This window comes from Cebus imitator, unplaced genomic scaffold (assembly GCF_001604975.1).
Source record: "Cebus imitator isolate Cc_AM_T3 unplaced genomic scaffold, Cebus_imitator-1.0 Scaffold87, whole genome shotgun sequence".
In the NCBI taxonomy this organism is placed as follows: domain Eukaryota; kingdom Metazoa; phylum Chordata; class Mammalia; order Primates; family Cebidae; genus Cebus; species Cebus imitator.
Window position 1 is genome coordinate 2353674 of NW_016107402.1, and position 13844 is coordinate 2367517.

Below are 13844 nucleotides of genomic sequence, written 5' to 3' on the forward strand. Positions count from 1 at the left end.
GGTGCCCACCCTGGGGCAAGTCACTCCCCCTCTCTGATCTTGGGCTCCTTAGTGGCTCCTAACACTGGTCACACATTAGCATCCCCTGGGCACCTCATAAAAATCCATGACTGGTCTGGCCCCACTGCAGAGCCTCCAGCTCTATGGCTGTAAAGTGTAACCTTAGCAGCAGTTTTCCAAAGCCTCCAAGGGATTCTGAGGGACACCAGGACTGAGACACCCAGGGCTGGGGGATGTCCAAGTTCACCCAGGCTGGCTTCTCACTCCCTAGACCACCACATTTCCTGGGCCTTTAGAATGACTGTAAATGCTTTCATTTAACAACATGTCCATCTATAATACTATAATTATTCTTGATATTTGCATAAGAGTGTGTGCAAATATCAAGAGTAATTACTCTTTGTGTGTGTGCATGTGTGTGTGGTGGTGGTATTCTTTTTGAGACGGTCTCGCTCTGTTACCCAGGCTGGAGTGCAATGGCACAATCCCTGCTCACTACAACCTCCGCCTCTCAAGTTCAAGCCATTCTCCTGCCTCAGCCTCCTGAGTAGCTGGGATGGCAGGCACCCGCCACCACGCCTGGCTAATTTTTGTATTTTTAGTAGAGACGGGGTTTTAGTATGTTGCCTAGGCTGATCTTGAACTCCCGGGCTCAAGTGATCCTCCAGCCTTGGCCCCACAGAGTGCTGGGATTACAAGTGTGAGCCATCATGCCTGGCCTACTCTTTGAAAGTGAGGTTATAAACTCATTCATACTCCACACCTTTTGGGGGGGCAGTAGGCGGATATCACCATCCCAGCTTCCCTTTATTTTTCTCCAGAGCACTTCCTACTCTCCAACATGCCATATCATTGGCTTGCTTATATATTTATTTGAGACGGGGTCTTACTCTGTCACCCAGGCTGGAGAGCAGTGGCACAATCACAGGTCACTGTTGCCTTAAACTCCCAGGCTCCAGGCTCAGGTGATCCTTCCACCTCAGCTTCACGAGCAGTTGGGACTACAGGCATGTGTCACTACGTCAGGCTAATTTTTGCATATTCTGTAGAGGTGAGGTCTATCCATGTTGCCCAGGCTGGGCTTGAACTCCTGGACTCAAGTGATCCACCCTCCTTGGCCTCCCAGAGTGCTGGGATTACAGGCATGAGCTACCACGCCCAGCCTGCCTTCCTCATTTTTGCTGTTTTTCTCCCATCAGAATGCATGCTTCACAGGGATTGTCATCTCTTTTATTCATCACTGGCACATAGCAGGTTCTTGGTAAATATTCACTGAATGAACGAATTATAGAAGAGGAACTCATGCCCAGAGAGGTTAAGAGACCTGCCTGAAGTCACAGCACAAGTAAATGGCATAGCCATTGGATTGCATCTTTCCTCGCTGTGTTTTCTCTGCTCTTGCTCTGGGATTCCTAGAGTGACTGGACTGTGATTTTTAGTAGAGACGGGGTTTCACTGCTGAGGACTCAGCAGCTGGGAGAGCCGTGAATGGGCTGACTGCCACCAGGAGAGCACAGGTTCCTTGTCAAGGCAAGGAGGAGTGGCTTCTGCTGATGGCAGAAGGACTTAAATTAATTTACAGCTTCCTATTTTCATTCTGGGAATAGAAGTTTTTCCCTTGTAATTGCCAACAAATGGTTTGTGCTAACGCACATTTAAAAAAGCGTACATAAAAAATGAGGAAGCTGTCAGGTAATTATGTGGGCTAGCTGTTTAAGGTACACTCAGGATTATCAGACTTACGATGGAACTCGGTGAGGTCTCAGAGACTAAGCCATCCAACCGGTCATTTCACAGATGAGAACACAGAGGCCCAGGGAGATCAGGTGGCTTGCAGCGAGATCAGTCCTTGTCAGTCTTTTGTCTCCTCATCCTCTATGGCCAAATGCTCCTAGAGGTAAGATGGGAATCAGCCCACATTCAGGACAGTGATGCGTGGGAAGAGGCACTGGCCCTCTTCTGGACTTCACGTCCACCCAGCGCACGTCCATCTGGCTAATGGCCACATGACACACTGCACTGTGTGCCCTCTAGGTAATTCAGAACCTTGGCCTGTGGCTGTGGCTTTGCTGCTCCCTCTACCCCCTTAGTTGAGAGACAGGGAATTGTTTCAAAATCAATTGGCCTAGGTATCTTTGAGCTCGCCCCCCCCCCAACCTTTCTGTCTGTACTAGGTTAAACAATGTGGACTTGGGGTTCTCTGGACTCATGATTCTCTGTGCTTCGTCTCCGCCCCTGAGATTGTATTCTAATCCCACGTGATATTTGGTTGCTTTCCCCAGCAACCATCTCAAAAGCCATAAACAGCAGACTAAGGCTTTGAGGGGAGACAGGAAAGACTGGACAACCCTGGCCGGGCGATGAAAACACAGCCGCTCAAAGGCTAGCTTGTAGTTACATCTTCCGCTAATAAGAAAGTGAAGGATAACTGGTTGCATCTGAGTATTTTCCATGTGGAACCAGCTGTTTTTTGTTATTTTAAAATCCCCAGCACCTGAGACTCCATATGGTACCATCTGAAACAGGAGTGGTTTGTTGGGTAATTGTTTTTTTTCCAGACAGAGTCTCACTCTGTCACAGGTTGGAGTGCAGCAGCTCAGTTTTGGCTCACTGCAACCTCCACCTCCTGGGTTTAAGTGATTCTCCCGCCTCAGCTTCCCGAGTAGCTGGGGTCACAGGTGCACGCCACCACACCTAGCTAATTTTTTTTGTATTTTTAGTAGAGACAGGGTTTTGCTGTGTTGGCCAGACTGGTCTCAAACTCCTGATCTCAGGTGATCTTCCTGCCTCAGCCTCCCAAAGTGCTGGCTGTTGGGTAATTTTACAAGCAATTTTCATTGACTTATAAAACTGTTTTATATATACGTCATCTGATTTTAAAAATGGAAAATCACATTCCATTTTTTTACATTGCATTAAATTTTATTTTCCATTAAATTTATTTTACATTCAATTAAATTTATTTCAAAACCTTTTTCTTTCCCTTTTTCCTTTTTTTTTTTTTTTTTTTTTTTTTTTTTTTTTTTTTTTTTTTTTTTTTTTTTTTGGAGAAAGGGTTTGGCTCTGTCCCCCAGGCTGGAGTGCAGTGGTGCAATCTCAGCTCACTGCATCCTCTACCTCCCAGGCCCAAGTGACCCTCCTACCTCAGCCTCTTAAGTAGCTGGGACTACAGGCATGCACCACTATGGCCGGCTAATTTTTAAAATTTGTTTTGTAGTGATGGGACCTTGCCATGTTGCCCAGGTTCATCTCGAACTCCTGGATTCAAGTAATCTTCCTGCCTCAGCCTCTCAAAGTTCTGGAATTACAGGCATGAGCCACCGCCCCCAGCCTGTTGTTTTTCTTAGTGGCAAGGGGGAACCCTCCATGGCTTCCCCAGTCCTTGGACTAAAATCCTTACTCTGACCTTAAGTCCTCACATCTGATCTCTGCCTGCCTCTGACCTCATTCTGTCCACTCTCCTGGAAACCATTCCTGGCGTTGGTGGCCATACTGGTCCTAGGATCTTTGCACAAACCAACCTTCTGCTTCCCCTACTCTGTCCCACCCTGTCCTCTTCTAGAATGCTCCCTAGCCCCAGCTCCAGCCCCTCCTCCCCTGCCTGCTTGTCCTTTGGGTCTCAGCTCCCATGGCCTCCACTGGCAGATGGGTTTTACCTTCTTCTCTGTTTCTTAGGGAGTCCCTGACCTCCCACCCATAATAATCAATGACATCATATTATTCTTTCCGTTAGAACTTGTCAGATGGTCTTATTATCTTGTTATTGTCTTTTGTGCTTGGGTCATCTGTCCCCCCAACCCCAGCCCTACTAAAAGGTGAGGCCTATAGGGCAGGGAGGGGACACCACTGACTCTGCCCCACCTTGCAAAGTGCCTGGCCTGTAGTGAACACTCTGTAGCACATAATGAGTGAATACTGAGCAGTGAAGGGCCTTTTCATGCTTCTGTCTCCTGGGCCCGGCTGGTGTGGCTGCCCCTGGTTATGGGAGGGCTGGTGAAGGAAGGGCTCCCTTCCCAAACCCCTAACTGGATGTGCACAAACTCATTCTGACATGGCAGGTGTCCTGTGGCTTAGCCAGCCTGGATTAAGGGACAAAGCAGAAGGTGGGCTTGAGCCATAGGTAACAGATCACCAAACCCCACAGAGAAGGACCCACCTGAGACCCCAAGGCCCCCCCTTCCCAGTTCCTGCCACTTGGCATAATCATTCTCCCACTCGCCTGGCAATTCACGAGCGTGATCTCATTTCTAATCCTTACCACAACTATACTGAAGTGCATTCTCTTCATTTTACAGAAAGAAACAGTCTCAGAGAGTTTTAAAAACCGCTCCCATCTTGCAAGTAGTAAGCAGTGGAGCCAGGATTTGAACCTCAGACTACGCACTGGGGGTTCTTGCCTCCACAAACAAACCTGGAAGAGCTTCCAGAAGCATCCTGAAGTGGCCTCCAGTGTGGTTTACTGTGGCACTCAGGCCTCAGGGCCAGAGCAGGCTCCCACTGGGCTCCTCTGCCCCCATTGTGGCCTCTCCCTGTAACCGAGTCTGCCTCCCCTCTACTGGGAAGCTCTTGAAGCCACAGATTGGCGCCATGCTCCTTAAAGACCCTACTCAGGTGTCTCAAGTCTTTGGTGAGAAGGTCGAATTACAGAATTATACTCTCAATCAATATTTGTTAATAAATACCACCTTGCAGCTGGGCATGATGGTTCATGCTTGTAATTCCAGTACTTTGGGAGGCTGAGGTGGGAGGATCACTAGACCCTAGGAGTTAGAGGCTGCAGTGAGCTGAGATTGTGCCACTGCACTCCAGCTGGGGCAAGAGAGCAAGACCCTGTCTCCATAAAATAAAGTAGGTTGGGAGTGGTGGCTCCTGCCTGTGATCCCAGCACTTTGGGAGGCCAAGGCTGGCAGATCACTTGAGGTTGAGAGTTCAAGATTGGCCTGGTGAAACCCATTCCTACCAAAAAAAAAAATTAGCCAGGTTTGGTGGCATGTGCCTGTAATCCCAGCTACTTGGGAGGCTAAGGCAGGAGAATCGCTTGAACCGGGAGGTGGAGGTTGTAGTGAGCCGAGATTGTACCACTGCACTCCAGCCTGGGTGACAGAGTGAGACCCTGTCTCAAAAATAAATAAATAACTACTACGTTGGAGTTTCCTATAAAAATACATTTTATTTTCCCTATAAAAATCTCAGTTCTTAGTCAGCTGGGGAGGGTTTGAAAGCATCTCACAGGAACCAAGCCACAAGGCAGTCGGCCCAGATCCAATCACTTTCTGGAAATCATTTGAAAACAGAACCGGGAAATCTGCCTTTTACTCCTGATTCTGTCACTAACGTGCTGTAAGACTTCGTGCTCACCTCTGCTTCCTGGGCCCCAGCTTCCCTGTTTCTGAAAGGAGAGATTCCCTCTCGATGTCTCTTCTCGCTTTCCATAATATTGATTGCCTGCTGCCTGCTAGGGATACTGCCCTGCGCTCCCGGGATACGGCTGGAAGCCGGACAGCCTGGGTAGGAAGGAGCCTTTGATCCTACAGGGGCCGAGTTCTTGATACTTGCAGGCTGCCAAGCCTCCGTTTCCTCCGGGTCTAACGTTCTGAGCTTGTCTAAATTCCCACCTGCACCCCCCAAATCCTTCCATCAGACTAGCGCCATGCTCCTTTAAAAGACCCTACTCAGAGTGCCTGGAGTTCCCCTCGTGTTTGCGAGGCCCCTTCCCTCTCTCCTGGAAGCCTCCTGCTGGACTTCTCCACTGGACGGAGTGCGCGGGAGTGCCAGAGCCAGTCCCAGAAAGGACCCAGGCACGGGGACACCACGGGGAGGCGCCGCCACTCCAGTGTGCGGGACCCTGCCGCCCCCGGCGCCGCCCCGGGGCTCCCCGGGATCACCTGCGCGGGGCGGGGCTGGGGGCGGGACCCCCGGGAGGGGGCGGGATCCGAAGGCTGGCAGCGCCGGGCGGCGGCGGGGACCCAGGCAGGGAGCGCGGCGGGGCCGGCGGGAGGCCGAGCGGGGCTCGACAGAGCAGGTAGGAGGCGCCTGGTCGCCGGGGCGCCCGGGGCTACGGGGAGCGAGGAGCGGCCCGGCCCAGGTGCGGTGGCTTCCCGTCCACCTGCCGGCCGCGCTGGGCGAAGGAAGGCCCGGGGGTGGGGACCAGGGGTCCCCCGTCTCGCCCCACCTCTGTTGGAGGAAGTGCCTGAGGTCTGCGCGGGAGGCCGTTGGTCCGGGGTGGTGGGAGGGAGGCCGATCATCTCCAGTGCGTTTTGGAGACGAGGTCGTTTCCTTGTCCCTTCCCTACCCAAACCTTTGGCGAGGGGCCGAGGCTCGCTGGAAGAAAGGGGAGTCGACCTTGACCCAGGTTGGAGGTAAAGGGAGCTTTCACTCACTTGGAGCCTTGACCGCCTCATCTGTTAGATGGACACCTTGATGGGTGGGCCCTATGCAGAGGCCCCTTCTGAAGATCTGAGATCCTGTGAGTTGAAAACCCATGGCGGAGAAAACCTGGGGTACTAGTTCAGGTCAGCAAATTCAGCTGCACGTTTGGAGGGGATCGAGGGTCGCTCATCCAACAGCGCTTCCGAGGAAGGATACAGAGGGGATGCAGACACGCCTCCAGTTCTCTGGGTGTCTTTGTGGGAGGAGGAGATGGCTGTGTCAAATATGAAGGCTGGATTAGAGAGACCAAGGAAGGCCTTGAGCCTGAGAGGAAGATTCCGGAAAGCTCCTTGGAGGAGGTGGAATCTTAGTGGGGCGGGGAAAGGATATCCCTGTGGTTAGAGCAGTGCTTTGGAGTCCCTGCTTCTCTCAGCCACGCTGTCCAACAGTCTTAGACAAGTCCATATTTTTCTCTGTGGTTCAGTTTGACGTGCTCCTTAAATGAAACAATTTCTCTGACAGATTAAATCAGATAATTCATAAAGTGCTTAATACAGGGTGGATATCTAGTAGGCACTTAATAAACATGAGCTATTAATGTCTGTGAGACTGCAGCTCCTTGGGGGCAGGGATGACGCCTATTTGGTTCACCCTTGTATCCCCAGCACCAGCATGGTGGCCGGCATGCAGTAGGTCTCAATACATATTTATCCAATGAATGAATGAATGAGTATGAAGTACAATGCTTGGCACAGGTAGTGAATTTACAGATGACTGGTTCTAAGAGGTGGGTGTGGATACCGGAGGCCGTGGTCTAAGTGGATGGAACAGTTATAAGCATAAGCCCAGAACAACAGATTATAGGCACCCCCTCTTATGGTGCATGTGTGTATGTGTGTGTGTGCTTGTGTGAGTGCGTGTGCACACGTGTGTGAGTGTGTGCACATGTGCCCGTGTGTGTGCATGCATGCCTGTGTGTGTGTTGGCGGTGGTAGTAGAAAGTGACAGGCACAGCCGGAGCACCAGGCATGTGACACCCTGGAATCCTGAGTCCCAGCAGCCCGTGGGAGTGGATGTCAATACCTTTCTCATGTCCTCTAAGCAGGGAGAGGGGAGGAAGGGTTTCCTATCAACAACTTATTCCCTGGTCCAGTTCCTGGGCTCCTTATCACCATGTGGACTGTCGCCATTCCTGCCTCGAGCCAGGAAGGAGCTGTGTCCTTGAGGTAGAGCCACTCTAAGCACAGCTAGTTTTAGTTTTGGGAGGTCCTGGCAGGCAGCTGCACTGGGTTTCCATCTCCCTGGGTTGACCAGGAATAGGTGAGAAGCAAAGGTCTAAAGTGGAGGTGGAGTCTGCAGGAGTACAACAGCCAGCAGGCGTGGGACCCCTGAGAGGCCAAGTTCAAGCTTCTCCTGTAGCGCCTTCCATAGTTGCCAGCAACCCTTGGTTAATATCTGGGTTTTGCCCTAAGCTCTAGCAACACAGGGAGCAAGCCTGCCTTGCTTCTTACTGTGTCCCCACCTAGCATGGCATCTGGCTCACAGGAGGGGCTCAAGGAATCTTTTGTGGAATACATCAGCCCAGGCTGAGGACAGGGCTCTTGGCTTTGAGAGAGGAGATTCTGATGAAACTGACCATGAGCTTTTTGTTTCATTGTGCGGTCCCCACCCATCCCCATCCCCTCTCTCACATTTGGTACCTCCACCCTCTCTCCTACCATCATCAATGCCTTTTCTCAGAGAAGGATCTAGTGCTAGACATTTACACCTGAGGGGGCAGACTCACACTATGTCACTGCCCTGGGGCTCCCAGCGGAGAAAGTGACATCCAAGCTGACCCCCATCCTGCTGCTCCTGGGACACGGGGTCATGGTGTGTTAGAGGCGACAGAATCTCTACAGGTAGTGGAACGCACCCTCACTCTCAGAGTTTGCAAACCAGGGTCTGGACATACCATTCAGGGTCACGTAGAGTTGGGGGAGACCATCGTCTCCTAATTCCAAGTGCTTTCGAGACCCAGTAAGCGGTGAAATTCCCTGGGAATTGTAAATGCAGCAGCACTTCCCTTTATTTTTCAGTCTTCCAATAAATTGGGATGAAAGAGTAAAAAGAAAAAGAACGGTAAAGTGGATTTTAAGTTGCCCAATAAACTCTTTTAATTTCTTAAAAAAAAAAAAAAAAAACCCGCATGTATAATGAAAAGAAAAATCCAAAATTACATCTATTCACCTGACTTTTAAAAAGGTATATATTTGATATTGAAGAGAAATGTCCAAAACAGAACTTCTGTAACTTGGGCTAAACCTGTTGCTGGCCAGAAGTGCCTGTGTTGAGATGTCCACTTGGCATGCTGCTGTCCAGGGGCCTCTGAAGTCAGCCCAGAAGCAGCGGCCAGTTTGTTTCTCTTGGATAACTTCCAAGCTCCGTACTATTTCCCTTATCGGTTTTCCCATCTCCATCCAGCCAGCCTCCTGAGGCAGTCATTGGCATCTTGGCCCCTGGAGTCCCACTCTTTGCTTTGGGACCTAGCAGGATGGATTTCTTGCTGGTTACACTGAAATGAATTCATAATCAGAAGTATAGATGCTAGGTGGGCAAGAGGAGGCAGGAAGAAGGAAGGGGAATGAGCCCCCCAAAAAAGAGCCAGCAGTGAGTCTCTGTGGATTCCTGAGCAGGGCAGGGGTGTAGGTGAAGCTGAGGGGGTGGAGCCAGAGCCTGAGCTGGACGGTGGGGCTGGACCTTCTCATGTGGTTTGAAATTCCCCAGGATAGTGGCTGCAGTTTAGCCTAAGGAAGGAACAGAAGGCGTGCCAAACTCTAAGACAGAGAGCCCGTTCTCCAGCTGGATTCAGGCCTGTCCCGAAGGGCCTCCTGCCTGGGCTGGACACACCTGAACTGTGGGGGCCCTCATGGGGCTGGTACCTGCTTGGGGCCTCTAGGCTTGGAAGGCTTAGTTCCAAGTAACAGCCCTGAGGAAGCGGAGAAGAGCAGGGCATTAACCCCTCTGCTCTGCCTCAAGCCACATCACCTCCCTGAACCTCAGTTTCTGAATTTAACCAGAGACGATAGTAGCCTCTGCAATCACTTATTAAGAATTTGTTTCCCCGCCAAGTGTAGTGGCTCATGCCTGTAATCCCAGCACTTTGGGAGACTGAGGCAGGAGAATTGCTTGAGCCCAGGAGTTTGAGCCCAGCCTAGGAAACATAGTGAGATCCCATCTCTATAAGAAAATTTTAAAAGAATTTGTGACTGGGCACAGTGGCTGACACCTGTAATCCCAGCACTTTGACACCCACCGAGGCAGGTGGACCACCTAAGGTCAGGAGATCGAGACCATCCTGACCAACATGGCAAAACCCCATCTCTACTAAAAATACAAAAATTACCTGGGTGTGGTGGTGAATGCCTATAATCCCAGTTACTTACTCAGGAGGCTGAGGCAGGAGAATCGATTGAACTTGGGAGGTGGAGGTTGCAGTGAGCCAAGATCACACCACTGCACTTCAGCCTGGGCAACAAGAGCGAAATTTCGTCTCAAAAAAAAGAAAAGAAAAGAAAGAAAAAAACAAAACAAAAAAAACCACAAGAATTTGTTTCCCTTTGCCTCTGAAGAAACTTGCATCTGGGAAGCTAACTTTTGGGATAAACAACTCAGGATTTAAAAGTTCCTCCCGTGGTTCTCTCATCGTTGGTTCATACACCCGTTTGTTCATTCAGCTCACCTCTTCGGTGCTTGCTGACATCTGCACTGGGAATCCAGAAAGAGCTCTTTTTGCTGCCTGTCTGGTTTCTTGCAGACCGGAACACAGTAGCCTTGCTTTGAAGTTTTGATCTGTTCCTCCACCTGGTGTGTTTCCTCAGTCTGCCGTGCAATAAAAAAACAAATGGGGGCCTGGAGTGTGCCTCACACCTATAATCCCAGCACTTCAGCAGGCCAAAGCAGGAGGATTACTTGAGCCCAGGAGTTTGAGACCAGTCTGGGCAATATAGGAAGACTCTGTCTCTACGATTAACAAAAACTTTAGCAGGCGTGGTGGTGTGCACCTGTAGTCCCAGCTACTGGGGAAGCTGAGGTGAGATGATCACATGAGCCCAGGAGGTTGAGGCTGTTATGAGCCATGATGTCACCACTGCACTCCATCCTGGGTGACAGAGCAAGACCCTACCTCGTAGAAAAAAAAGTAGCAATTGTGTGACTTTTCCCATCACTGCTGCGCCCAACCCCATGACCCTCCTGGTGGTTTCCTAAGGTTTCAACTTGCAGTTGGTAGAGGAAGATAAATGGTTAACTTGCTCGTTGAGAGCTTCTTAGGTACCCACATAGTGCTGAATGCAACGGAGCCCTGGCTCTTTAACATCCCCAGAGATGAGTATTATTGTTCCATGGTGCCCTTGGGATGCCTTCTCACTTCCCTGAGCCTGGGGCAATTTTGCCTTTATGGGCCACATGCTCCATAGGAATATTTAAAATTGTCTGGGCACAGTGGCTCATGCCTGTAATCCCAGCATTTTGGGAGGCCAAGGTGGGAAGATCTCCTGAGGTCAGGAGTTCGAGACCAGCATGGCCAACATGGCGAAACCTCATCTCTACTAAAAATACAAAAATTAGCCAGGCGTGGTGGTGGGCACCTGTAATCCCAGTTACTCAGGAGGCTGAGGCGGGAGAATTGCCTGAATGGGGAAGGCAGAGGTTGCAGGGAGCTGAGATCCCGCCATTGTACTCCAGCCTGGGTGACAAGAGTGAAACTTTCAAAAAAAAGAAAAAGAAATATTTACAATTATATTTATGACTGCATGGGTATATCAAAACATCTTCTTCAACCTGAAAGTCATTTTTTCCTCTGGATTTTAAAAGAAATGAAAACATTTTTTGTGGGACCCTAAAAGTACTCTGGGCATCATGTCACCTGCACCTAATGGAGATATGGGGCCTCCAGCCAACAAGCAAAGGGACAAAACTCCCGCCAGGCCCATCGCTGAGGAAGCTCTAACCTCACAGTACTGTCTTGAGCAAGAAAGAAGGAAGGGAGGGATGAAGAACTGGAGAAGGGGACCAGTTATCTAAAATCTTAACACTTTTAATGATATTAATAGTTCTTCCTGGAAAGTGAAGCTTAGTTTGTTGGTTAGTTTGTTTCTTTGCCTTGCTGCTTTTTACTTAAACTTTTTAAGAGCCACACCTACTCAAATCCCCTTTCTTTGAATGTTCTATCTCCTAAGGGTAGATGATTTGCCCAGAGGATGAAAAGCCAATTCATTTATCTTTTTTTTTTTTTTTGAGACAGAGTCTTGCTCTGTCACCCAAGCTGGAGTGCCGTGTCACTGTCTCAGCTCACTGCAACATCTGCTTCCCAGGTTCAAGCGATTCTCCTGCCTCAGCCTCCTGAGTAGCTGAGATTACAGGTGTGTGCCAGCAGGTGGCTAATTTTTGTATTTTTAGTAGAGACAGGGTTTTACTATATTGATCAGGCTGGTCTCGAACTCCTGACCTCATGATCTGCCCGCCTTGGCCTCCCAAAGTGCTGGGATTACAGGCGTGAGCCACTGCATGCAGCCCCATTTATCTTTTTTCTAAGCAGCTCCAAGTTCCTACCTAATCCCCAGTAACAGCATCATTAGCCACGATAATAACAATAATTAACATTTTTGAGAGCTTTCAGCATGCCAGGCTTTCTACGAATCACTTCCCAGCCTTGTCTTCTGAAAGCCCCAGGAACTCTATAAATGAGTGCTATTATCATCTCCATCTTGCAGATGAAGAAACTGAGGCTTGGAAAGATGAAGTGAATTGCCCAGCTGGCAGTGCCAAGATGGATCCATGTCTGTTAGTTTGTTGCAGAGTGTAACCTCCCTGAGGGTGAGGACTGTGCCCTGCTCCCACCATCTCCTTATCACCCGACACATGCCTGCCACATACCAGCCCTCCATGTGAAATGAATGAACGTTGGACAGACCCCAGAGCCTGAACTCTTACCCATTCCACTGTCCTGCCCTTCAGGGAAACTTACCCACTTTGTGTCCCCTGCTCTTTGTCTTGAAACAACCACTGCCTGTCACTTTAGTGCAGATATTGGCAGCTACAGCCTGGGTGGGCTAGGACAGCTCAAAGCCCTGCTGGAGTGAGGAATTATAAAAGTAGGCAAGGGATCAGGCATTGATTCTCCCACTAATGCCCCTACAGTCCCCCCACCCACCCCCAGCTAGGGAATCTCCCAAGCAGTCTATCTCCTGCTGAGCCTGCTTCTCTCTGGGAACTAACTTAAAAATGAAGCTGGCAGAGTGCCAGGCAGAAGCGCCAAGGATGCTCGCATGGCTTCCTGCCCTGGGGCTCATCCCTTCCCTCTCCTTATGCCCTTTCTCCAGGGCACATTACCAGACAGAGAGCTGGCATCCCCTGGGGACTGTGAACTCACCTCCCAAACAATGAGACACTTGAGAAGTGCAGCTACTACGAAAGAAAGAGAAATCAACCACATACGCCATTCAAAGCGGCACTCTTGAAGCAGATGGACCAAGATTTTAAAGTAAAGCATGATGATACTTCAGGAGATAAAGGAAGAAATTCATGAAATAATGCAAGAACAAGAAGTCACAGGTGCTTCCCTTTCTCAGCATCACTGAAGCAACAGTGGCCACAATGAAATTCAGTGACTTCTGAAAGTCAAGGAATCTTTGTGACTCTCACAAGAACCATAAGCGGTATTTTTATTTTTTAATTTTTTTAATTTTTTATTTATTTTTTTGGAGACGGAGTCTTGCTCCGTCGCCCAGGCTGGAGTGCAGTGGCACAACCTTGGCTCACCGCAACCTCTGCCTCCTGGGTTCAAGCAGTTCTCCTGCCTCAGCCTCCCGAGTAGCTGGGACTATGGCATGTGCCACCATATGTGGCCAATTTTTGTATTTTTAGTAGAGATGGGGTTTCACCATATTGGTCAGCCTGGTCTTAAACTCCTGACCTCAGGTGATCCACCTGCCTTGGCCTTTGAAAATGCTGGGATTATAGGTGTGAGCCACAGCACCCGGCCCACAAGCAGTATTTTAATGTGCTTTCCCATATTTACAGGAAGATTATGTCTTCTCCTTTTTCCAAAGAGCTGAGACAGAAATATAATGTTCCATCCATGCCCATCTGAAAGGAGGAAGAAGCTCACTTTGCACAAGGACACTATCGAGGTCGGCAAATTAGCAAAGTGATCCAAGTTTGTGGGAAGAAATATGTTATCTACATTGGACATGTGCAGGGGAGAAGGCTGGCCATTTGCCCTAGCAGGGCACTTAACCCTGAACAAAGACTACAGAAAGATCCCTGAGCAGAAAGCTAAATCTCACCAAGTGGGAACGGAAAAGGGTAAATATAAGGAAAACACATTTGAGAAGATGTAGGAATAAAGTAATCTTACATACAGCTTTCATTAAAAAAAAACTGCAATGAACAGAAAAAAAGGCGGTGGTCCCTCACAGAGGAGCCCTCCACGT

At 49.6% G+C, this 13844-nt stretch overlaps 1 protein-coding gene across 2 annotated transcripts in view; it reads left to right on the plus strand.

Annotated features, from left to right (window-relative positions):
• Nucleotides 1–5963: 5963 nt before the first annotated feature.
• LOC108308673 (non-compact myelin associated protein) overlaps nucleotides 5964–13844 on the plus strand; it is a 52488-nt gene continuing 44607 nt past the window's right edge. Inside the window, exon 1 of one of the 2 annotated variants that reach the window (XM_017534578.2) lies at nucleotides 5964–6022. The gene's annotated coding sequence lies outside the window, so the exon portion shown is untranslated. The remainder of the gene's footprint in view (nucleotides 6023–13844) is intronic. The other variant, XM_037740738.1, reaches the window with a different exon arrangement.